This window comes from Xiphophorus hellerii, chromosome 15 (assembly GCF_003331165.1).
Source record: "Xiphophorus hellerii strain 12219 chromosome 15, Xiphophorus_hellerii-4.1, whole genome shotgun sequence".
Classification (NCBI taxonomy): domain Eukaryota; kingdom Metazoa; phylum Chordata; class Actinopteri; order Cyprinodontiformes; family Poeciliidae; genus Xiphophorus; species Xiphophorus hellerii.
The window spans coordinates 18,255,769-18,280,626 of NC_045686.1; the positions used below are offsets into that span (position 1 = coordinate 18,255,769).

The 24,858-nt window shown below is 38.9% G+C and overlaps 1 protein-coding gene across 2 annotated transcripts in view; it reads left to right on the forward strand.

Moving 5' to 3' along the window:
- The first annotated feature begins 11,991 nt into the window (after nucleotides 1-11,991).
- The window catches only part of klhl29 (kelch like family member 29), a 287,833-nt gene continuing 274,966 nt past the window's right edge, over nucleotides 11,992-24,858 (forward strand). For both annotated transcript variants that reach the window (XM_032584680.1, XM_032584681.1), the window contains exon 1: nucleotides 11,992-12,318. The gene's annotated coding sequence lies outside the window, so the exon portion shown is untranslated. The remainder of the gene's footprint in view (nucleotides 12,319-24,858) is intronic.

A 24,858-nucleotide genomic window follows, 5' to 3' on the forward strand; every position in this document is an offset into this window, starting at 1 on the left:
GTAATTATGTCACTGGATCATAAAGTTGAATAAATGTCACTATGAACTTATAACTTTGTGATTATTGTGATTGGTAGATTTTATGAAAGCCATATAATGCTAAAATTTAGCACTATATAATGCTAAATATATAATTATCTATAATTTAGCATTATATAATGCTAAATTTTAGCATTATATGGCATATGTGTAAAAAAAAAAAAAAAACTAGCGAAAAAAAAAACAACACAATAAAGTGTACATTTTTAAGTAAATTTAGTGTAAAATTAACTCCATAAAAATAACATTATTACTCTGATGAGTGTAAACAAACAATAGTGTTAAATAATTTGACTCATTGACTTGTTGATTTTGACACTAAAATGAGTAAAATTAACTCTGAAAATTTTACACTGGCTATAGAGTACATTTTACACTATTTTCGAGTGGGACCAAATATTATCTGAAACAGAGTTAAATTCAACTCTATAGGTGTTAAAATAACACTTTGTTTTTTACTGTGTGGAGTGTCTGGTAAAGTTGAGGAAGCTTCTTTTTCCTTTTTAAAAAAATGTTTTATTCAAGCTGGAGCAGCGTAAAATCCTGCAGTGCTGACTGCTGGTCGGTGCTCCAACAAACCCTTGTTTGTAACAGGGGCTAATTAAAGACAAATGCCACTCCTTTCAGATGAAAACCAGCAATCATTTCTTGTAATTACGCACAATTTTGTTGCGCTTTCAAATAAAGTCCCATTAAAAATTCCGCTTTCAAGTTTTTTTGTGGCCCCGCAAGAAAATGTGGGAAAAGTTCCAGAAGTAGTAAGACTTTTGCGTGTGACGGTGGATTCTACGCTGTGCGTCTCTTAATGGAGCCCATTGGGGATTTTGATATGTGTTCTGATGCAGGAGTCGCGCTTTTGTGCTCCAGAGACCGCCGTTATTTAGTCGGATCCATTCTTGCGTTTTCCCGCCAGTGAAAAATTCCCCCAGTTCCATTGCTTCTTAACATGTTTTTTTTTTTTGGAGCATAGTGGGCTTCATTTTCTTTGTAAAGAGAACGCTTCCTAGCTAATTTGCATGCTCATTTGCAAACTTCTGACGCTAAACTTCGCGAGGACGCATGAAAGGGTCCCTTTCCTCCCTCTGGAAGGTGGTATTTGTACAGATGGCTCTTGCATTATGAGCTGAGAATACAGCTGCCTGGGAAAAAAAAGTGCTGTCTTTTTACTTCTTGTCCTGCCTTTGGTCCCATCAGACATTTCACTTTTCAGACATTTTTTCTTTCTTTCGTAGGAGCTTTCAGGAATCAGTTTGCCGATCCTTGGCGCAGTGTGCAAAAGGATCCATAATCCGGTTGCTGTTTTCTTCATCTTCGCTTCCTAAAAGTGACGGTGAACAATTTGTTGCCTTAACCTGATAAAAGCCCAGGTGTTATTTTACAAAGATGCTTTTTTTTCCCCTTCTGCACCTGCTGTAGTTGATGTTTCATTGATTTTATTGAGAAAACATGTCTTACGGTGACTTAAATACGAAGTGACCAAAACCTAGCAGTTGGTAGAGGTCCAATACATTTTTGACCAGAAGTCTTTTGGAATGATGGTAGAAGATAAGACTGCAGTGACTTTTAAAAACAGGAATTAGGTGCGGAAGTTCACATTTAGTTTGGCTCATCAAATGCATCAATACAAGTTGGGGTGCAATGTAGTTCACTTTGTATTCTCAAAGACTCTCCAGAGTTCAGCTACTAGTCTTGGGCCATTTTCTGCATGTCTTCCTGTTCTTTATCCAACATCTTCTTGTCAAGTTACTGTCAAATAAATCCAACTCAATAAATATGGAATCTAGTAAATAATAGCTTTGTTAAATATCCTTTAGCAATCTGCAGGAAGAAAAAAAATCTCACAACTTTTCCAACAAGCTGAGCTGTTTGCAAAATCCTACCTGGATATGTGACTTATTACCAGAAACGGTGCAGCTTTCAAGCATGTTGCATTTTCATTACCATTCAGTTCAGGGTCACTGCAGCTTTATTCAGTTCTGATGTGTTTGAGCTCATGGTTCTGCTGGAAAGTCCAATTCCATCTCTCCAGATGTTGATTTGATCTGAAGCTGGATGAATTTGGGGTGAAATCTCAACATTCCTCCCTCCACGTGCAACGAGTCTGGGAACAGGACGGACCGTCATCACGACGCTGCCGACGCCTCACTCGATAGTTGTTATGTTTGTAAGTTTGGAGGGCTCCCATTTTACGTGCTTCTTGTCGTTGGTGGGGAAAATAAACACAATTTTGTCTTAACAGGCCATGAAAACTTCTTCCAAACAAAAATGACAGCTGAAGAATTTTGTTGATTTTGGAGGGGTTTTTTTTATGGTTGCCACCCTCTCAAACTTGGACGCGGTCACTGGCGTTTCAACAGCGTCCAGTTTATGCCACACTTAAGTCTTGCTTCAACATCTTCTTCAACTTCCCTTCATCTGAGGGTGACTGACAGTTTTGGGCCTGACAATTCTTTTCCAATGAAACAACTACCTCTACGCACCTAAACAATTTTTGGAATGGATTTTTAAAAAAATGGCTCCTGGGATATTCCCAACCTCAAAAACATAGAAAATGTATTAAATTGAATAAACGTCAACACTTCTGATGAGAAGGAGGATAAAATATCCAACCACGGCAGAGCATGTCCGAAGCTCTCTGATGGCTGCATCAGCACATTACACAACTTGAATGTTGTGTGAATTAGACAAAAAACGAAATCTTGGGCACCCGATTCTTCTTTTTTTAAATTTTACTTAAGCCAAAGGCTTTCTTATTCGTCCACCCTGTACAAAGGAGCTTCCAAATGCACCACTAAAACATAAACTCATGTTCACACTGATGAGTGTACGCATTTTTCTGAGCAGACCGCAGCCAAGAAGACAGATCTGCACCGCTGACCACCGAGTTGCAAACAAGGCATTAGCTGCTACCTCTTAAATAATATCTAGACTGTGTAGTCTGTGACTAATTTTCATTCCAATTATGAAGCCAAGTAAGAAATTTCGTCTTGTCCCTTAATCCCACTGATCATTTAGCTGCATTTTAAAATTCACACTAGGAGATGAACAGTTGTATGCGCACACACAAACACAGAAAAACACCTACAATCTCACACAGACACAGAGACACAATAGATGGCCCACAACTCTGTGGAGCTGTGATGTAATTAGACTTGGTAATTGGAAAAGAGCGCTTCGCCACCTGCGGCAGTGAGAGTGTGAGTTTTGTGGTCATCTCTACAGAAATAGTCCTGATAATTGTTTTGGATTCCAGAAATCCATGGCAGAGGATGGATTTTTGACGGTACAATTTCTCAAATTACATCTCAAACTGCAATAATACAACCAACAACAACAAAAAAGGAAAAAACTATGCTGCTATAATAGGAACCTTGTGAATATTTGCAGGGTTTACATTCACAGGACAGTCGATGTGTAACTCGGCTTCTCCCGTGTTAGGAGTTTCTTAGGTATCCCTGCGAGAAGGACGGGAATTGAGCCATGTAGGAAGCACTAAGCACAGCACCTTGAGAAATGTTCGACAGCCGTAAATCCGTGTTAAACAGAGACGAGGCAAGAAGCACTTTGATAGCTTCTGAAGGTGATGTCATTACGAATTAACACGGGCCAAGAACCAAAACCCAAAGGTCCTCTTGTAGCCGCATTTGCATTTTTGGAACGCTTCAAAGGTGAGAATCATCCTGAATGTAAATGTTGCCCGTTCTCGATGTAACACAAAGTGTTCCTGACGGTGTCTCGTTGAGGATATTTGCTGTGATCCACGTACTTAGCGCGCGGCTAATCATGGAGTCAAAGCTCCTTATTAATGTTTTAGCGACTTCTTTGCTGACCACGTTTTTGCAGAAGACGATGTTCTGAGACAGAGGCCCGGCTGTTTCATTTCCAGCCAGATATGGATTTCCTAATGGATAAACACAGACTCGCTGTCTCCTTGTTTCCTCGTAATAGGATAAATGTGTCGACTCTCCCCTTTTCTGTAATTCTGCTCACAACAATGCTGCCAGTATGAGGCTCCTGCTCTGTGGTTTCTACTCATAGCTGCTGAAATGGTAGCCTATTAAATAAAATTGACTCTTAACTGCAAAAATTAAAACATTCATTTGTTATTATTTGATCTTACTGGACAGGTGTGAGTCATAAAAACGGCAAAAAATTAAATAAAAAAAAATCTATTTATAAGCATAAAAATGATCTTGTTCCACTGTGAAGGCTGATTTATTTATGTTTTCTATATTAAAACTGTATAAACTGCCTTATTATGAAGGTTTAATTTGAATTACAATTTTTTTTAGAGTTAGTGTTGAATGCATTCAAACAGAAATGTAAAAATTGAAATGGAAATTATTCTCATTGTACTCAATGGCCAACTACACTGCAGAAAATATAGATATGTGTAAAATATGATCAAAGCTCTACAATTTTGTGATTTTTTGTTTTGTTTTCACCTTAGTTAGTATTTCCATTTCCTAAAGCAGTAGTGTGATTCTTTTTCAAGACAGACATTGTTTAGCAGAACAAAAAACCCCCACCAAATGTACTCTCTCCTGTGAAATTATAGGTGGTTAATATAAATTATAGACTATTTATACCTGCTAACATAGTGTTCTCTCCCATGGCTCTGACTAGTTTCAGTTTAAAATGTTTTAAGTAGCTACACTCTCCAAAAGGCTCACTCTGGTCCCACAATCTACATCTAAATAACCAGAAATTAAAGGGATGTCCTTTTTTTATTGATTATATCTGCTGATATAATCAGTGGGCATTCAGAGATAAAAAGCTTAGCTTATGGATTATAAATAAAATATATGAATCTTAGAAACCAACTTTGCAAGATAGCCCACCTCAGAAGAGACCAACCATATTTTTCTCACCTAAATTTGTTTATATGATTATTTTTTTTTACAAACCAATGCTCATAAACCGAGTGTGTGCATTTTCCCAGCAGCCTAATCTCTCCACTTCTAAAATCTGTTGCTTGTATGCAACACAACATGATTAGGAATATCTCTCAAGGCTCGACTTTAGTTCTCTTAATAAACCTGACCTGAGATTTGCTTTTTGCATTTCACACCAGTTAAGCTTTCTTTTTTTTTTTTTTTTTTTTCACCCCCAGCACTGCTATCTGCATGTTGAAAATGCAAATGACGTACACAGTTTTACTTGGTCTGATTTCGCATGCATATTTTAATGTCTCGCGCGCACAGAGAGAGGTGTTAAGCGAATAAACGAAGCACTAAGGATGCAACGCTATGCTTAGAGTATGTCAGACTATAGACACAGAACTACTCCATTAAAGGAAACAGGACGAGTCATCCCCCCCCCCATTCTGTTTCCATTTCCTCCTATTGAATTATGCAAAAAAAAAAAAGAAACGACCTGCAAAATAAAGTGAAACTCATGGAAGCCATTTGTTTTTTAGTCCACTGCCCCCTGAGCCCAATTACCGCTGTTTACATGTTGCAGACTTTGTCACGTAGAGTAAAGGGCATGAATAACACAATGCCCTGCAGAACCTCTGGCACTAGTTAAATAGATGCTGAAGAACCTGCAAAAATAACAAAACATTTTTTATTTATTTTATTTTTGATTTTTTGCACTCCCACACAAAATTTCATAAGGACCTTTTTTTTTTTTTTTTATTTATTCAAATATGCATCGTATTTATTTTTCCAGAGATCCTCTAGTTTAATTAGAATTTATGTCACAATTACTGGCAACATTTTCATCGGGCTATAAATTTGGCATGGCCACCAAACTTGTTTTTGATTGAGCATAAAATAGTTCATCCCAATGCTGGCAAAAGACAAAAAAAAAACAAAAAACAGAGCATATTTTTCTCCTGTCCCCACAAATACAAATACCCTGCAGCGTTACTTAAAGTCAGACAACAAAGGGATATTGTGCCGTTTCCTGCCTCTTGCAAATCTCACATTACATTTTTCAGAGCTGGACATCTTCCACGGCTTTCCTTCTTCCCTATTAGAGTCACGCGACTTAAACACAAACCCATCGGCTTCAAATGGCCCCAGAAGAGCTCCCCTCCATCTTTGACCACGGCGCCGGTATTCCTTCGGGAGGCTCACTTCATAAAAACAAAGATCTCCGATACGCCGCCTTAGTTGTAAAATGCAAAAAAAAAGCCCCCCATTTTCTAATTCAGCCAAGTACCTGCAGGCTCGGATTTGCCTCCGTCGGCTATACAACAAATTAGCACACGCCATCGCACATCATCTCGCTCCCTGCCTCTCGCTGAAAGCCACAGCTGAAAGACTCCTGAAATGACTGCAGAATGGAATTTGACCCTCGATAAGGCCCGCCGTCTATCCTGCCAAGTGTGACATTTTGATGCAATGCTGGATGTCTGGGGACTCGAGAGCTACTCGAGTATTTTATCCCAGCATTTGAGAGCGCATGCACTCAAGGCGTGTACCAGCGAGTAAGATACTACTATAAGTGTTTGTTTTTTTTAGTATCACTTTGCTGCTTTACATGGAATATGTTTAACACATGCAAAACCCTGCATAGTATCCATGCTCTTTGAACATTTCCGCATTTCGGGATGTTGCAAACACTTCAACATACTTCAACGTGTTTTTGAGGGAATTCTACGAGAGAGACCAACACGGCGCGGTGTGCGGTTGAGATGGAAACTGATACGTTGGCATCAATATGATTTTATCACATTTGAAAAGCGTGGCATGCATTTGTATTCAGCCTGAGTCGATGCTTGGTAGGACCGTTTTGTACAGTTCTACGTCTCTGCCAGGCTTACACTCGCCCTTTCTTCTTTGCAAAGTAGCTCAGGCTAAATCAGAGTTGAGATTCTGTTTTGAAACCAACATTCTCTCTGACCAGTCTGGATGTGTTTCATTGTCTTTTATGCTGTTTGTTCACTAATGCTCTCTAAACCTCTGAAGTCTTCTCAGAGTAGCTTTAATAGTGTAAACAACACACAGGTAGGTAGCTCATTACCAGTGAGTTAACTTCTGGAATGAACTGGTTGCGCAGGATTTTATTTAGTGATGCCATATTTTTTTTAAGAATCTTGTTTCTGGTTTATAACATCAGTTGTTTCTCCTAACATTTGTAGCCATGTTGTTCTAAAAGAGTGAATGCAGTGTCTTTTTGTACTTCTGATGCTTGGTGAAAACCAATTTTCTCTCGGAAAACTGAACTGTACTGAACTAAAAGGAGTGAATTTATTGCTCTGCCTGCTTTCATTGTTGAACACTAAAAACAGGTGCTCGAAATGTTAAGTCCCATCTGACTTTTTAGGATTGTTTTCACTGTGTTGAGCAAAACTTTGTAGGGAAGCTGAATGTAACCGAGTGCTGCAAAGCTTGCTTTTGACATAATAAAAATTTTACAAGGAATGTGGAAATATTTGCCAGACTTTAATCCAGATGGATGATCGTGGCAAAATAAGCAAAGATAAGGGGGGGAGGGGGAAAATATCCTAAGTGAACGTTACTCTGTCGGTTTAGGAAGCCTCTGCAGACTATTTCCTGAAACTACAGTCCTTTAGGGAACCTTTAAAGAACCTTCCCTTATGGCTCCCTGAAGGTTAATGGTTGCCGTAGAACTTCGGGGAGCTTTTTCCCCACAGCAGAGTTTTGATACCTCTCCGGGGATGAAGCACAGCTATATTAATGACGATCACTTTCCCTTTGGGCAGACCCACCTTTTGTGTTTCCTGGCTCTCTGCAGCAGCTTACTGGGATAAACTGAGTCATTGTTATTTCCACCTGGGCTTTTGCTCACTGCCAAAAGTCAAAATATCTGAAGGGGCTGAAAAAAGAAAGCTCAACGTAACAGAAAAATAAACTTTTGTACATTTGGTAGCTTAGGTAAATGTATATATTTTTTCATGATGTTTCTTATTTAGAAGTCAAACACCAATGAGCCACTTTATTAGGTACACCTGTTGAAAGGTTTGGGAACACAATTGCAAATCAATCACTTACGTACAACTCAACGCATTTATGCATCTAGATGTGGTGTAGATGTCCTGCAAAAGCTCAAACTGAGAATCAGAATGGGTAAGAAAGACACTTAAGGAACTTCAAACTTGTTCTTTAAAAATGTCTGTGCTAAACAGACTGGTCAGAGGATTGCAGGCAGTTTTTCTGCAGAATGGGTCACAGTCCAATATTCCAAGTGGAATATTTTGTGGGTGAAACGCCTTGTTTATTATGTCAGAGGTCAGAGGCCAGTCGGCAGATTGGTTTGAGACGATAGGGAGGCAGTGTAGGGGTTGTTTTAATTCCACAGGTTGAGCGACTTTGAAGAACTTTTAATGGCCTCTTTTAGCAGGATTATTCACCGTGATTCAAAGCTTAATTCATCTCAAACTGGTGTCTTTAACGTGGGGATCAGTTAATTATACTGCAGTGGCCTTTTAGAACACCTCTCGGTGGGGTAGAAAGCTCCACACTAACTGCACAATCTGATGTCAGTTAATAAATTAAGTTTGTTTTATAGCACATTTCAGCAGCAAGGCAGTTCAATGTCCTTTATATCATAAAAGCGCAAAAAGAAGAAGTCATCAAAACAGCATACAGTCAACAGTTGAGAAACTACATTTTGATGAGCGCCACCATCAAAATCATCAAAACGCGTTGAATATATTGGTCAACGTTATGATAATGATCATTTATTTCAGACAGACATTTCACCAACAAAACACAACGAAAAAGTAAGACTTTCATATTCCTAAGTGTAAATACAATACCTTGTAACCAAATATACATACTCAAATACCACTTGTTCCATTTATTTTGGTTCAAAGGCAACTCTAAACAGGTGGGGCTTTATCCTCGATTTAAAAGAACTTTGTGTTTCAGTTGACAAGCAGCGTTTAGGTGTGCACTACCGTGGCCGCCATCTACTGGAATAGGGTGTGGATGCGAAATAAACAAATAAATAAATAAATAAGTAAATAAATAAGTAAAACCTCTCTATAAATTTCAACTTATGGTATTTTAATTTTAAAAAAAAAGGAAAAAAGATTCGTCAGTCATCCTTCGTGCTGTTGTTACGTTTATGGCAACAAAACAATAAATATTGCACAGGTGTTTTCACTTGAAGCTGATTGGAAGTCCAGATTATGCGGTTTTGTTTTAACAAGTGGCCGATAAAGCGGTCAATGAAAGAAGTTAGGTCAGGTCTCAGGTCTGAGACAATAGCCAATCAAGCACAGCTGGTTTGGTTTGTAGTATGAGCTGAAGCTATAAGGCGGAAGAGGCCGCGGCTAATGGCGCCAAAAGCAGCCGGGTGAGAGTTGTTCCAAGCAAAGTCGCTTCTTCTTCTTCTTCTTGAAGGTTGTTGTCAGTATTCGAAAGCGTTTCTGTGGACTGAAACGTTCTTGTCCGAGTTAATTGCACATTTAGCAGCAGAGATAGCGGCGAGCTATTCGAATGTTAAAAAGCTATCGGCTTAATTGAATTGATGTATAATTAATGAATTGCTTGCACCTGTCTTGTTGTCGCGACATATCTCTGCGTCCTTCACAACAACATCGGCGTATCATTCATCATCTATCCCTCTGGCGTTTGTTGACCATGCCACGCTGCTCTCTGTGGTCAGGAGAAAGAAAAAACAAGGGACATTGATTTCAGGCTATTTGTGCCACACCAGAGAGATGCCTGTTGATTTTTCGTTCTAGCCCCTCTAATCAGGCACTGATTTACAACCAGGATGCAAAGTGAATGTAATTACCAGCATTTAACCACCAGGTCGGACAGAGAGACTGCTCTGATAAACCAGTTAGTTTAACCAGTGATGCTGGTGCAGCAGTGCATGCATTTTCTATCAGTAGATCTTTGCTTTAGGATTATTTAAGTTTAACTCAAGAACACCGAAGTAAGTGTTTAAATTCACATAAACTATTAAAATGTATTTTACAGCATGTGTTGAATTCTAACACAATGTCAAGATTGTTTTGGATAATTTTAACTGAATAATGTAACGTTTAATTGTGTTTCAGAGTTTCCTTCAGTGTATTATAAGCCTGGCGGGCCACCAGGCTTTACTTGTACCCCCATCACTCTTAGTGTTAATTTATTTATTTTTTTCATGATTGCCTTTTTTTAAAAAGACTTTATAGTTGGTTTTTATGTATTAATCTTCCAGTCTTCCAAATATGCATAATTAAACTATATATTTAAATTTCCTGTCAACTTTTAAAAAAAATTTAACTCAAAAACACAGAGGGTGGCTGGATGACTGCCATAGCGCCTTGAGCACTGGACTTGGCAAACTTTGTGATTTCTGTTGCCTCAAACATAAGCCAAAAGTCAATGTATAATGGAAATATAAAACATTTGTTCAATAAACTAGTAGCATATATTCAGAATGTCTTAAGAACAATATTTTCTCTATATACACTAAAGCTCAGATTGATAAAGCACCTAAGGCAGAAGTATTTGCGTATTGACAGAATCACAATATACTTGGGATTCATCTCGGTCTTTACTATTAGTGTCTCCTCTCTTCTGTTTTACTTGACTTGAAAGTATTTATAACAAATGCAAACGACACTCTTACGTTATCTCAGTTTCCACCGACTACCCTGAATTTCAAAGACATTGTATGAGTTGCAGACAGTCAGTAGAATACAGCAACATAAAAGTCCATTTCTTTGTACTCGGGTGATACGCAGAGCTGCACTGTCACTTTAAAGTAACAGTTTTACAACAAATGTACTTTGTTTGAAAGGCATTGAGTTGAAGACGATAAAATACAGGAACATAAAAGTCCTTTGGATTTGGACAGTGTTTTTTTTTTTTTTTGCTGGGAAATCCAGCATCAGCACACATTCTTTTAGCGTTCCCTTCACTACTTGCTCTGCCAAATAAACAAAATGACTCACTTAAGGGTTTAGGACTCTAACTGTGCATGTGTTGACTTTGGACTCGCTTCAGGATTTGGACATCACGACTCGGGTAGAAAGACTGAGAAGTACTTGTGATGGAAAATAATGACTCGTTCCCACCTCTGTCCTAAGGATGCGGTGTTGGTGCTGCAGTCATTAGTCTGGACAAACAAGATCAATGGGTGCAAAAGACCCCCTCTATCACAACAGACATCCTCTGCTGAGTCCTCCTTGGCAAAAGAATCATGACTAGTAAAAACCTTGATTGTATTTTCCATGAAGGCATCTCGGTCTGATGTCTGTTTTAAGAAAGAAGTTAAATAGTTTGTGAATCACTGCTCGAGTCATATTGCTCAACTTAAAACTTTTAAAATGTATCCTAACCTAACAAAGTAGCATTATGACCTTTTTCATAATATTCACTCATAGAGTTGTAGTTTAAGCAAACATTGCTTCAACACAAACTTTCTCAACCACAAGTTTTATAACAGTTCTAACCTTTAACCTAAGTTTATATTTATTCATAATGCAGAATGTAATCCTATTTGCTTTTTTTTCTTTGCTGGGCACTGTTCATAATTAAGAATAATAGTTAATGAACCAATGCCTTTGTTTTTGAAATTCTAATCCTAATATCTTAGGATTCATTACCAAAACAGCTTATTTAACATTGTTAGAACTAAATCCTCATGAGCATCACATTTAAGATCTCTGCTTAATTTTAAAGAGTCATGCAACTCTTTTATATTTGACATCCCTTCTGTTGTGTCCTGCAGGATCAGGAATCAAAAACAAAAATGGTGAGTTAGGACAAATTTCAGAAGACAGCCATCAACTTGAAATAGTCCTCAAGGTTATCTTCTGTTTGTGTGTGTGTGTCATAGGAATTGAATATATTCAACTAAATGTGGATTTAAAAGAGACCCTGTGGCGGCTGCTAATGATCCAATGAACCTCTGGAGATGATGGTGTACTGATGCAGGTCGTCAGGTGCGTGCAGTTACGCAGAGCCACGGGGTGGTGGCGCTGGAGGGCTTGTGTCAGCGGAGCGGAGTGAAAGGGGAGGAGCAGCATCGGGAGTAAAGTGGCCACACGGTGAGCCTGCCAGTCCGTCCGAGCGAGTCGCTCACAGCGCAGATCCGCCGCTGCCGCGCAACGAGCGCACAGAGACGCGTCTTCCCAGTCCCGTCCTCTGTCCACACTTAAGCGACGAGCCTGGGCCGAGCACCGAGGGGGTCTACTCGCAGAGCAGCGCACGGCCACCGCACAGTGTTGCTCCACTGGCTGTAAAATGCAACTGCGGTCTTTGCGGGATAAAGACAGCGCTCACGCATAACCATCGCCGTAGCGAAACAAGGACAAACGCCCGGAGGAGGAGGCGACAGGAGCGGCGAGCGGAAGCAGAGGTAAGCGCTCCGTCATGTCAGCGCGCTGGCTCCGTGTGCGCCGGGTTTTGACATGCTTTGTGCTGGCGAGGAGTTCCGACGCGGACACTTGTCCTACCACGAATGAATGGAGGAGGAGGATCATCAGTTTCACTGCCAGCCTTTAGCTCAGGACCATAGCCTGACAAATGGTGTGTGCGGGCGCCCGCTTTGTGCGCAAGCGCTCCTGTAATTGGCAAAAAATAAAAATTCAAACTTCAGATCTCGGGGGCTGTTGTGCAGGTTGAATGGCAAGGGTCTAAAGCCAGAAAACAGTATTAGTTTAATTCGGGACAAAAACTATTACAGTTAATGTAGTGATGCGTTTAAGGTGCACACAGTATCATTGACGTGTTAATGTTATGCTGCTTTGTTAAACTGTTTCTGTTTTTATAGTCTAATCTTTTCCCAAACACTTTAACGGCAATCCACACACTGTAGCAACTGTATTTTTAAACCCCTAGTCTTCTGCAAATCTAGAAACTTGGAGTGCATCATCCTTCTGACAGGAAAGCATTACTCCCCATAAATCCCATGTGTTAAAGCAAGGTACTGTAGTGCAACTGTAAACACCAGACTGTAGGGGCAATGTTTTTCTTCCTTCCCTGGTGTTAAAGCAAAACTTTGCAGCCATCTCCTTAGTGGTCCTGCTGCAGACTACTCCACACAGTTTGTTTTATTTCCAGACGGCTAAAGTCTCCTGAAGAAGCAGGTTCATGTCACATTATTAGCAGAGTTTATACGCGGTCTGTATTTAGCGAGATTTATGGTGAACTTGCATATCCAACATCTCACTTGTCAGTCTTCACTGCTGCTGCTGGAGCCTTGAGCGTGGCTTACTGTATATAAATAGATGGCGAGCAGTCTGACTGACATGTTTCTTTTCCTAAATAAATACACCCCAGTGTTGTATTAATAAGCTGAGCATGTGGGGCAGGAGGAGGACACACTTCCCCACTGATGACATTTAAAAACCTAGCAGGCTATCGCAAATCAAGGCGGGGGATTAAGGGTTTAGTCCTAGTCCTCTCAGAGCAGACGGGGGAGCTCCGCTCTCGGTGAGGTAAGACAATACGTTTGCCTCAGAGCTGGAGCCGTTTAGCGGGGGTCTTCTCACCTCATGCGTGTAGTATGAATAAAGATATTTAGAGGAACCACTGGCTGTAGGTGGATAATCACAAGGTGGTAATATAGAGGTGTCACTGTGTCAGCATGCAAAAAGAAAAAGAAAAGTGCTCTTAACACCCTCTGTGGTGTACGTTCAGCTGCAGAGTTGTTATTGTTTGGGCAAGAATTGCCTCTGTGGAAGCATCATGGTGTTTTCAGTTTGTCACCAGCTTCTCTGAAATAAACTCAATCAGGGATAATCCTTCTCTATCAAATGTGCTTTGGGTTGGCTTGGGGAACCACTTTGGCCTGAGGAATTCATTTAGAAATTACCCCGAGGCATTTATCCTATTAGTAAGGGCCGGACACGCACGCACACACACACACACACACAAGAAAAAAAAACGAATCTTGTTGTTATGGTCAGCAAGTTGCAATATTGTAGCTCAAGGCTGCTTATTATTTCTTTATCGTTGCCCATGAAGAATGATTTAGGAAGGGAAGACTTCTGTGTAGTTGGTCTCCCCGTCTGCTGCCAGAACGACTCTGACCTGCCAGGGAGCCCTACGGCGTGCGGCGAGGGATGTTGGCAGTGGATCATTTGGGTCCTGTGGGTTGTTGGACGAGCACTCGTTGGCTTCCGGTTCATCCCTTGTGAGCCTGATCAGGCTTTGGGGTCCACCATGAGTGCTTTGTTTCTTGCAGCTCTCTGTTTGAAGTTGAGAAAGGTGATGTATTGTTTTGCTGCCACTGAGGTTGTGCTTGATCATTAGTGATGGCTTTAATATCAGAAGCAAACGGGTCTCCAGCTGGAAATTAATCTGGTAATTATTGGACACCCTTTTTAGTAAAAAAGATGCACATACGAGACAAAGAGTAGTTTTTTAATTTCTAGATTAGGTTGTGATCAGCTCCCAAGAACTTCTACTATTTGTGGCCTATAAATGCATCAACCAACATAATGCACTTGGCATCATTGTTCTTTTTTTTTGCGTCAGATAAAAATCAAAGATTAGGTTAATTCTCAGATGTATACTCTTTCCTTCATTTTCTGTTGGATCCCACTTTTGCTGCATATGTTTTTTGTCTCTCGTGTATACAAATTTTAAATTGATGAAAATTGGAATCAGCAGGTCAGTCCTCACAGGAAACAGGAAATTATTATCCTGTAGGAAAACTGTAGCAGCAGCAGCAGCAGCAGTCAGGAGCAGAGGAGCGCCTGTGCTGCCGTCCACAGCTCCGGCAGCAAAAGGGACAGAGCCGTTCCCATCGCCTCTCGGTTCTTTCAAAGTCGCACGTGTGCTTCTTCTGTTTATCTACAGCTGCTAAACAAAGCAAAATATGAGAGTGACAATGTATCGACCAATTACACTGATTCAGCTGGAGCCGTGAATATTAGAAGGCCAATCTGGAGTAACGTGCCCTCAATCAAAATGAAAATGAAGAGCAGTTGTGCATGATTTTGTGCCTTTGGTAAGAGATGAACTCCATTTTCTTCCAGGTTAAAAGGTTTTTCTTTTTCTTTTTTTTTTATGTGGCCACCTTTTAAAGAGGTGCCCTTGCAGGTTTTTATCCATCTCTTTCACATTGAGTCTGTTTCTTGGCTCCATTTAAGAATGTGTGCAGAAGCCGATCAGTAAACCTGGTGGTTCTTTTTTCTTTTCCCCTGTCTTGTTGACTCTGAAATTGGTTGTTACAAAAATAAAAGCATGAATGTTGGAAGTTCTTATATATTTTTTTGAGATTGAGAAATTGTAATTGTTTTAAAAGACTTGTATTGAAGGATAAAAACATGCTTGTATGCTTTACTTTAATATGGAGATGGAAGGTTTTAGAAGGCTTTTTGGTTTCCACAATGAATGTGCATCTTATTATGCAATAATTAGTGTTTAGCCTGTCGTCTTAGAGATTTTTCTTCAAAGCACATTAGTGCACAGTACATCCAAAAAAATGTGCCGCTCTTAATCTTTAGCACACTCCATGAAGTATTGGCAAGCTGTCTTGGTGCTTCACTTGCAGCACGTGATTCATGCAAAATGACACTTTTGCATGTTTTCGTTTTATTTGTCAGAAAAATCTGCAGAGAACAAATTCTCGTGTGTATCAAGCTCCTGACAGCCACACAATGACGTGACAATAGTAGAAAAGTCTGGATATTTCAATTATCTTGTTTTCCACTAAATATTAACCACACAGCTTCAGCATTCTCACTGTCTTTATTAACAATAAAGTCACCACTCCTTTGTGCAAGTCTGACGCAATCAAAAATGAATAGTTATTTTGTTGTTGAAGGCACTTGTGACAGTGACTGAGGATCTATAAAACAAGAAGCACATCATGTTCTTGCAGTTAACATAAATGCATGCAAAGTAAATTAATTTCGCTTATGAGGTTTTGAAGCTAACAGAGCCAGAAGAAGCAGAGTGAGACAAGAAAACGAGCACAAATTGCCCACTAATGGACATTAAAAGGGAAAAACTAAAATGTGTCAACTCAGATTAAGCCTGAAATGTGCATGGGCAAAGCAGATGGACAAGTTTATTTGAAAAGGAAAATAATATTCAAAATGTGACGCAGAAACACATCTACTCTGAGTAGAATCATAATACCACAAATAACTTTAGTGATTTACAAAACATAGAATTTGGTGCTGAGGTTTGACTGCATTGTGAATTTTCTATAATCCACCGAGGGATGATATATGTGAAGTATAATAACTCAGAAATTTCCAAAGGTCTTAACGCTGCCCTACTTTATTCTTCTGAAACCAGTTTTGATGTTTAGCGTCTTTATCTTATTGGAACATCATCTCATGTCTAAGATTCAACAATCTACCTGCTGATATAAAGTGAAATGGAAGACATTCCTCTATCCTCATTGTATAAGCCACTGGCATTGAAACCTGCCCTTATCATGCTACTGCCGCCTTTCTTGGAAGTTCTTAGACTTAAATGCTTCACCTCGACTCCTCCAAGCCTTCTTTGCCTAAATAACTTAGTATTTGTCTTCTCTGACCTATTAAAACAGTTTCTCTGGAATTTATTTGGATTATAAGTACGGAGGGAGAGACTTTTAGTTTTTCATTTTATTTTTTTCAAAGAAAGATTTTGGAGAACAGTCATTCCAAAAGCATGCAAGATATATTTTCATGATTAATCTATTAGACTTTATATCTAATAGTTAGTGATGTGATTACAACTGATTTGGTTTTCATATTTAATTTTAGGTGTTTTTTTTTTCACAGAATAGAAATTCCCCAATCACTTTTAGAAATTCAGTCCCTCTCTCTCTTGATACCGGTATGATAAATACAAATCTAGTGCCAGCAGCTGGCTAGTGTAATGTAGCTCACTGTTGCACATTAATCTTTCTAAAACCACAATATTTCATTTCTGTTTGTGAACCCAGCTTGAACACAGCTGCTGGGGGGTGGCTTTATTTTTTTATTTTCTTATTCTTTGTTCGTTTTTATTTATTTATTTTTTTTTTTAATTGAGGCCATCCTTTTGTTTCCCTGCAGTATCACTTTACACTCGGGGTGCTGACTAGTAGATGATGGCAAGCTGCTCATCAAGATGCCGCGTTACGTTTTTTTTTTTGTTGTTTTTATGCTTAAGTGGGGAGAGATGCAGTTTAAATGACACCAGAACTAAACTTCGATTATCTGTATCTGCTGGTAGTAACAGCGGTATCCAAGCTCAACATTGCAGCCAGCAGTTGGTTAATTGATCTGAAGGCGCCCAACTCATTCATTAAAAATCTACATGGAATGCATAACCATAGCAGGTTTCAAAAAGGATTTTTGTGTCAGAGTACATAGAGCAGCCGGCTTTATAAAAATTGCGATTAAAATGTTTTTAAAATAATTTACCTGCGTTGCGTCGTTTAGCTGTGTTCATATTTGATAAGGTAATACATTAATTTTCTTAAATAGAAAGCAGTGGTTTAGTTTTTGTTTTCCAACAAGAATATTGAAGATTTCATCCATTTCTGACAAAAAAAAACATACCATGTGTGAAGTTTATATTTTTGTGTCTCAGTTTTTTTTGTTTGTTTTTTTTTTTCCCCCAGCAAGGAGCAATATTGCAGCTTGGTGGTGCTGCTTACACTCTGCTCCAAAACTGAGCACCACCTAATGAAAAATTGGAGAAATCACTCTATGCTGACAGGTATGGAAGCCTTCTGTAAGGACAAGGGGGGGAAAAAATGGACACGGATCAGGAATTTCTTGAGTGAATTTAGCTTCTGTGCTGGCAGATGTGAATAAGTCGCCTCTACTTCTTCCTCCAACCTTTATGGCTTTATTGGATTTCAGTGGCAGTGATATCTCTGCTTGAAAACGCAGTTAATATTTAGCATCAGCTGCCATTATAAAGCGTAATATACTTAGTAAGACATGAGGGCAAGAGGCCATGAGCGAATGCCGTGCTTCCAAAGCTCTTTAGAAATCAGTGAACTATGAAAAGCGTGCTCTTCAGCTGCCCTCTTGAACATAGTCACTGAAGGGCTCGTGATGCTGGTATCACATTTCTAAAAAGCTTGCAGTTTCCCTGTTGAGCAACCTGAATGGTCTCAAAAAGCACTAAGCTGTGAATCCACTGAGACTTGGGTTGGTAGATCCCTTTCACTCTTGTTTCTGTCTTTTTAAGCCACCTTTTTAATTCTGAAGTCTAATATATTTTTGATACAACTTGCAATTTGTGGGTTATTTTCTTTATAGATGTCCTCTTTATTTAATGAGAATTGAAACCTCGATGTCCTGTATACCTGTGCACATCTAGCAAGTTCTAAATAGGAGCAGAGCTGGATGAATCAGCTTAGTGGTTGACTTGTAGTCTCCAGATTTGTACAGCTTTGAGCCTGCCACTTATTAGCTCTTTATTTCTCTCTTGTAGCAATAAGTAACAGAAATTATTTTATTTAATTTTTTTTTCAACCCAACTGAACTTTTTAAAAAATATATATATGAGAGCAGAGATGATATTTCACTTTCAGTTCACCATTTCAACTGTTTTTAGTTAGCACAGTTAGCATAACTCCAAACAGCAGTCTGTGTATACATTCCCTAACCTGAGGGATTTTCAAAAGCCCTCCAATATTTACAAAGAAAAAGATTTTCATGACCGAGGTTGAAAGCTCAAAAGAATAACGCTGTGATGTAATGTTTAACCTTCCTGTTATCTTCTGAAGTGTTACTCGCTGTTTAGGTAGCAGCCTAAATGAACTACTGACATGCTATCAGTGAAAATGGTTTCTAGTGTGTTCTTTTCCATGACATATACCTTAGAGATCAGGATAATTTACTTTTTGTCCAGCCATTTAAGGTTAAGATTTTCAGAACAGGTCTATTTATATAGTCCTTTTGATTAAGCAGCCTTGTTGGAGTCTAGCTACTCAATGGAATGTCATTTCAGTCTTTAGACAGTAACCCAGCGCTCTATTTTCATGGTTTTACTAATTATTTATCCAAATGAAGGGAAGGAAAAACAAATGTCACCACCGTCTCATATTTTTTTTACAGTGGCAGTCAACACTCGCATGAGTTCTCTTCTATAATCAAAAAATAAATCTTGGCACGCAATATTGTGACTGTAGTAATAAGCATGAGCCATGTAAAAATTGTTCCCTCTTTTGTTTTTAAAACGAACGCAAGCAGATTCTAGTGGTAACAATTTCTTTCACTTGGGTTTTGCACACCACACGATGTTAAATGTTTAACTTTGTGTCTTCCTTCAGATCAACTTCTGCACTGGAGAGAAGAGTTTTTAGTGCATAGGTGTGGTGCATTCACTGACCAGCAAAAGACAGATTTTAGTAATTTCTTTTGAGCCGTCACTGACCAGTCAGGGAGGGTGAAGGTGAAAATCGTTTCTGATCACTAGCCGTATTTCTTTGTGCATCTCTCTAAAGCTGAGTGATTTATTGACCAAAAAAAACAACCACTCACTGTATTTTTCTATAATATTTATTTAATATTTATCATAGTTTATCATAGTACAACAATATTTATCATAGTACAACTTTAAGATGACAGTTTAGTTTCTAAGACGGTATCTGTTACAATACAAGAACAATTTTGCTTAAATTTATTTTCAAAAAAGTACAAAGACACAATTTTGTAAGTTTCCCAATATTCTGCTTGATTGGCCACATGTACTGTCCATTTTTAATTCAAAGCAAACTTTTATCATTCATATTTTCCATTTTTTGTTCCTTGATAAAATTATTGCAATTATTTTATTGTCCTTCCCTAATCTCTACTTATTATCTATACAGCAGGCAGTTTGTGTTTTAGGTTTTCACTTTAGGTTATTTATTTATTTTTAAATAAAATGTTTCCCAAAAATAAAACTTTTAATGAAGTTTTGGTAGTAAAGGCAATCATTTTGTCAAAACGCTTTAAGTCATTAAGCTCTGGGAAAGCAAAATAATGACTAATAATATAGCATAATAGGACACACAAATACAAACTTAAATATTCCCTTTAAGCATATTGTGATTTAATAAGCAAAACTCTAAAAAGAGTGTGTTGAATGCCCAAAAAGTGTGTGAATTTCCTCAATACGATTGGGCGACAGGGGGCAGGACTCTGGGTTGGACCCCGGCCTGTAAGTCTAGTTCTGGGTGCGCCGGGCGCTCTGGGGGGCTGCCTTGTGGAGAGCGGCTCCACAGGGGGCAGGTTAAGCCTGTTAGCTCTATAAGAGAGGGATATGGACATGGAAAATCTTTTTTCATCTTGTAACCCATCAACACAACAAAACCGCTGCAGTGTTTGGTTGTTTTGTGAGTGCCCCATTATTCTCCAGCAGTGGAGGGAAAAAAAAAAAAATCTGTGCTTTGTGGTTGCTTGACAGCCACGGCTTCCCCAGCAGCCCTTTATGAACCTTTAATCATTTTTATAGTGTGCACTTCATTATCTTAGGTGTGTTTTGCAATAAACATCATTCAGTAATGTAACCTTCGTTCCTCGTTATAACGAGCGGTAAAAATGGAAATCTACCAGCTTTTATTTGAGAGTATTGAAGGAATCAAGTGTATAAAAAAATAATTTAAAATAGAATAATTTTTTTAAATGAAAAAATAGGGCTGGAGCAGGGTTTGAGGGGTACGGACATGGAACAGGTGTAAACCAGGCTTTAAATTACTTGAAGACTAAAACTATCTTCACTGGAGGCAGCAGCGCTTGAACCTGTTTTAATTTAAAATATTACACAAAAAAAAAATGGCTTAATGAGCAGTCTTTCTTAGTAATTGACCTGTATGCAAAATTAGTATTAGTCGTTAGATTTTGTTTGCCTTCACCCCGTGATATAAATCTCCATCTTTGTCCTCTCAGTTTTACAGCTGTAGTCTCAAAATCATTTCTCTCCGGTAAGCAATGAATACATAAATAGATCACAATTATTGAAAGTGTACAACAGTGGCTTACGGCCATGTCTGATTTGCATATTCCAACAGTGGCGAGTTAAAAGGTGGCTTTTCAGTTAAGAGGATACATAAATCATGCGTTTGCTGAAGGTGGAATGTGCATCCGCAACGCCGGCCTATTTATGACCTGTTTGCCTTCGCCTCCGATGTGTTCTCCCACGGAACACGTCGGCTTATAAACCACTGGCTTCATCCCAACTTCGTAAAGCCACGAAGCATGCACTCCAGCGTTGATTAATTCATTCTGGCAGTGGATTCTCTGTATAAATACCTGCACCACAATGGCCAGGATCAATTAATTGACTTTACAAATTACTGCACAACATATGGTAAAAAATATTAAAGAGGGCAGCTTGTTTATTTGCAGACTGATTGCCTGTTGGAATGGTACACAGCTGCGGATGGAGTGAAAACCTACTTCATCATAATCCCCCCCGCAACACACAGAAAGTTTGGAATTTTGATTGGAAAAAGAACCCCGAATGAAGAAATCGCAAGATAATCTTCATTTATCCATCAACGTATAAGTCCCTAACTTTTATCAAATTCTTTTTCTTTTCTTTTTTAGTACACCAAACAAACTGTTATTTGATGCAGTGAAATATACCTCTTTAAAGAAAAAGTATTTGGAGTTCTAGGTTTAGGAGTTTAACCTTTCTTCACACTTTTATAGCTCACAGGAGCAGACTTGAAAGTCAGGCAATTGCCACTCATACTTGCTGCCAAGGAAGGGAACAATGGAAATCAGAGAGAAGTAAACTCCTGCCCGGAAAGACATAAAGGGCATTGTCTCTGCCTGGTCTGTGTCCAGCTCGTACATTTTATGCGCGGCAGGTTGGCTTATTTTTGTATTCAAAGACACGCAGGCTTCCTCCACAATAAAACTGCCCATAATGTTAATAAGGTGGCAGCTGAAGGTGGCATTGTGAAGATATCCTTTGTCATTTCTCTGTGCCTGTGGGACGGAGGAGTGTTTTGTCACTTGGAGGAGACTCCTCTTCTCATTTATGAGACCAACCTATCCGTTCCCCCTCTTCACTGTACACGGAATTATTTTCACTTGAAAAGAAGTCGTCTTTTTTTTGCGTTTTATGTGAGGAACAATCCACCTGCAGCCATTCCATCTGCATTATTCCACTGTTGTTAAAGAAAATGGGTCAGAATTGTCTGTTTTTATGAATATTCCTTTCGCCGCTTATAGAATCGGACAACAGCTCGCTCTCAAGTGAAATAAATGGTCCACTCGTAAATAACTTCGGCAACCTTTGGAGAATGGAGCCAGTGTGATGGCAGCCAACTTTGATTATTAATGGCGGCTCTCTATCTCTCAGGCCTAATTGGTCTCTGCTGATTGCTGAACGTTCTGATTAAGAAATGCCATTAAAATTGATGTATTATGCCTCTAAGTGTTTTCCCACACTTAGATAGCTGCTTCAATCAATTGATAATTGCATAGATGATTTGTAGCCGGGTCTGATTTTGACAAGTTTACAATAATTGGCAAGACGGAACTTTTTGTGTGTGTGTGTGCATCATTTACATACAAGAGGAAGCAGATTCTAGCGTGAAATAAAACCGTAAGTCACAATTTTTTTTTCTATCTTTTTTATACAAATCATTACAGGCTTTTTTTTTCTTTTTTTAAAGTTTTCCTTAATTACATATTATGAAGTAAAGCAAGGCTGTCCTTGGTGACTCTGATAGAGTCCCTGTGCTTTATTACAAAAATAAGTAAACAAATAATTAGAAGCAGAGGGGGAAAAAAAACCTATAGGGAGAAGTCAGTGAGTTGGTTAATGATCCTGCTTTGTGTAGAGTTAATGGAAAATGTCTCTAATTTTCTGACATGGTAAACATTTTCCCTGCAGGGTTTATTTTTGTGAATTAGTTTTTCTTAAAGCATTGCAGCGCAGGCCACATTTATCAGCAACTCTGATTTAAAGAAAGGAAAAAAAAGTAACAAGCCTATATAATAAATCTGTGTACTATTTAAATAAAACTAACTCTAATTTAAGTGCATACAATAGGTAAAATAAGGCCTTTAACAGAATCACAGATGTCACAATGATAGGTACCGCTTCTGTTGATAGATCATATAACCGCCGTTTTGAGTCAATTGAGCACTTGGTCCTCTTTTATAACACTGAGAATGAAGAGAGCGAGATCTTTGACCATTCCTCTCTGCAGAATCTCTAGAAATGATCTTGAGCTCATCCAGCAAGTTTTCCACAGCATCAAACGGGGGACTGAGAGAGCCGAGAAACACAATGTTTGCATTTGTCCGTATGTTTCAGGGATGATCGATCTTGGTTTCATCTGACTCAAAACAAACAGTTCCAGTTATAAAGTCCCTGGAGAGTTTGAGAAATGTCTCATGAAAAGGGCTGCTCTGAACCGCAGGGATTTGTTTGCATTTATGGTTGTTATGGAGACTTTGTGAGCCCTAGATGTCGCCTTCTCCAACAATGAGCTACAGATGGATGGATGTTAGTTCCTTACCATCCTGCTCAATGTGCGGCGGGACAATAATATAGGTCATTTATGGTCATTTTAGGAAGAAAAAATCTTGAAAATTTCCTATGTATTCTGAATTTCAAGTCTTGCTTATTTTTATAGCTTGGCTGAATATAAACACATTCAGTGAAGCATTTAAGGCAAATTCTGAAAGACACTTCTAATTTATGCAACTGTTTTAAGAATGCTTTAAATTAGTTTAATTACATAAACAGCCATATGCCAAAACTCTTTAGCACTTGCGCTCTGCAGTAGAAACTGGAAACTAAAAGTAGGGGGGAAAAAAAGTTGCTGTCTTTTGTCATCCTACCGAGGAGGATTTGTCAAGGTTGCTTTCTGTAGTTGCACAATTATTACAATGGAAGTCACACACTTTTTTTTTTTCTTCTTAAAGAATAAAAAAGCACGTCTTCGTTCACCGTTTCTCATCTTAAAAGAAAAAAACAAGTCAAAATCATGTTCTACAGACTAAGTCTGTGGTGATGTATGTGACTTGAAAGCAGATTCAGCAGAAGATGATGAATGAGCGTTCGATGACATTTCACTTTTTGAAAAGGTTTCGCTGCCTGCGCTGCCTCATGCGGTCGGCTCTACGCTGCCACCAGTCCTTAAAAAAGGTCCGTATCGTCAGTGTGCTACTTGGAAGCAGCCAATGTGTCAACTTTTTTTTTTTTTCACGCGTCTTAAAAAATAGCTACTTTTAGGCAGCGTATCTCAAGGAGAAAGCGAGCGAGAGAAATGTGTCTGCACATCATAAACCACGCACAAACAGAAATGCTGTGATTATGAGCTGCCCAGCATAATAGCAGCCTGTCAGCGGCTCCTCGGAGGCTCCAGGTTTTCCTGCATTTATTGAAAGGAACTAAAAAATCGTAAATAAAAGCCTCTCTCAGCCCGCATCTGATTACATTAGAACATGAGATCAATTCCAACAATGTGTATAATTTTATTCGTTTTCAGAAGGTAACGCTAATTTAACGTGCCTTCTCCCTTGCACTGCTTTTGTAAGCAGTTGCAAAGGCGTGCTTGAACACGCGGAAGGATTACATCCATGCATGATGCATTTAGATTATTAAAAATGGTGGAAATCCTTTTCAGCCTAAAATAGGATTTTTCTTTATACCCACAATCCAGGACTGCAAAACCTCCATGATGGCAGTCGTGCGGCCTTAGTGACTCCTCTGGCTTTTTATTTATTTACTTACCGTCTTATTTTAGTTCAGATTTCATGCTGCACCCCTGAAATTACCTGCCACATTTTTTTTAACCACTTGAGCATTTTTGCTTTGTCTAATGTTGCAATATTGAAAACTGTGAAGAGGACGTAAAAGTGTATACGGCGTCCCAAATTTTCCCAGAAAATCTTAAGTGCTGCAACTCTAACTTCATTTAAAATCCGGTGAGCTCCTCTGCCTTCAAAAGTCACCAGACAAAAAGCATCATGCAGTCAGAAGAATGTTCCAGACAGCTGGG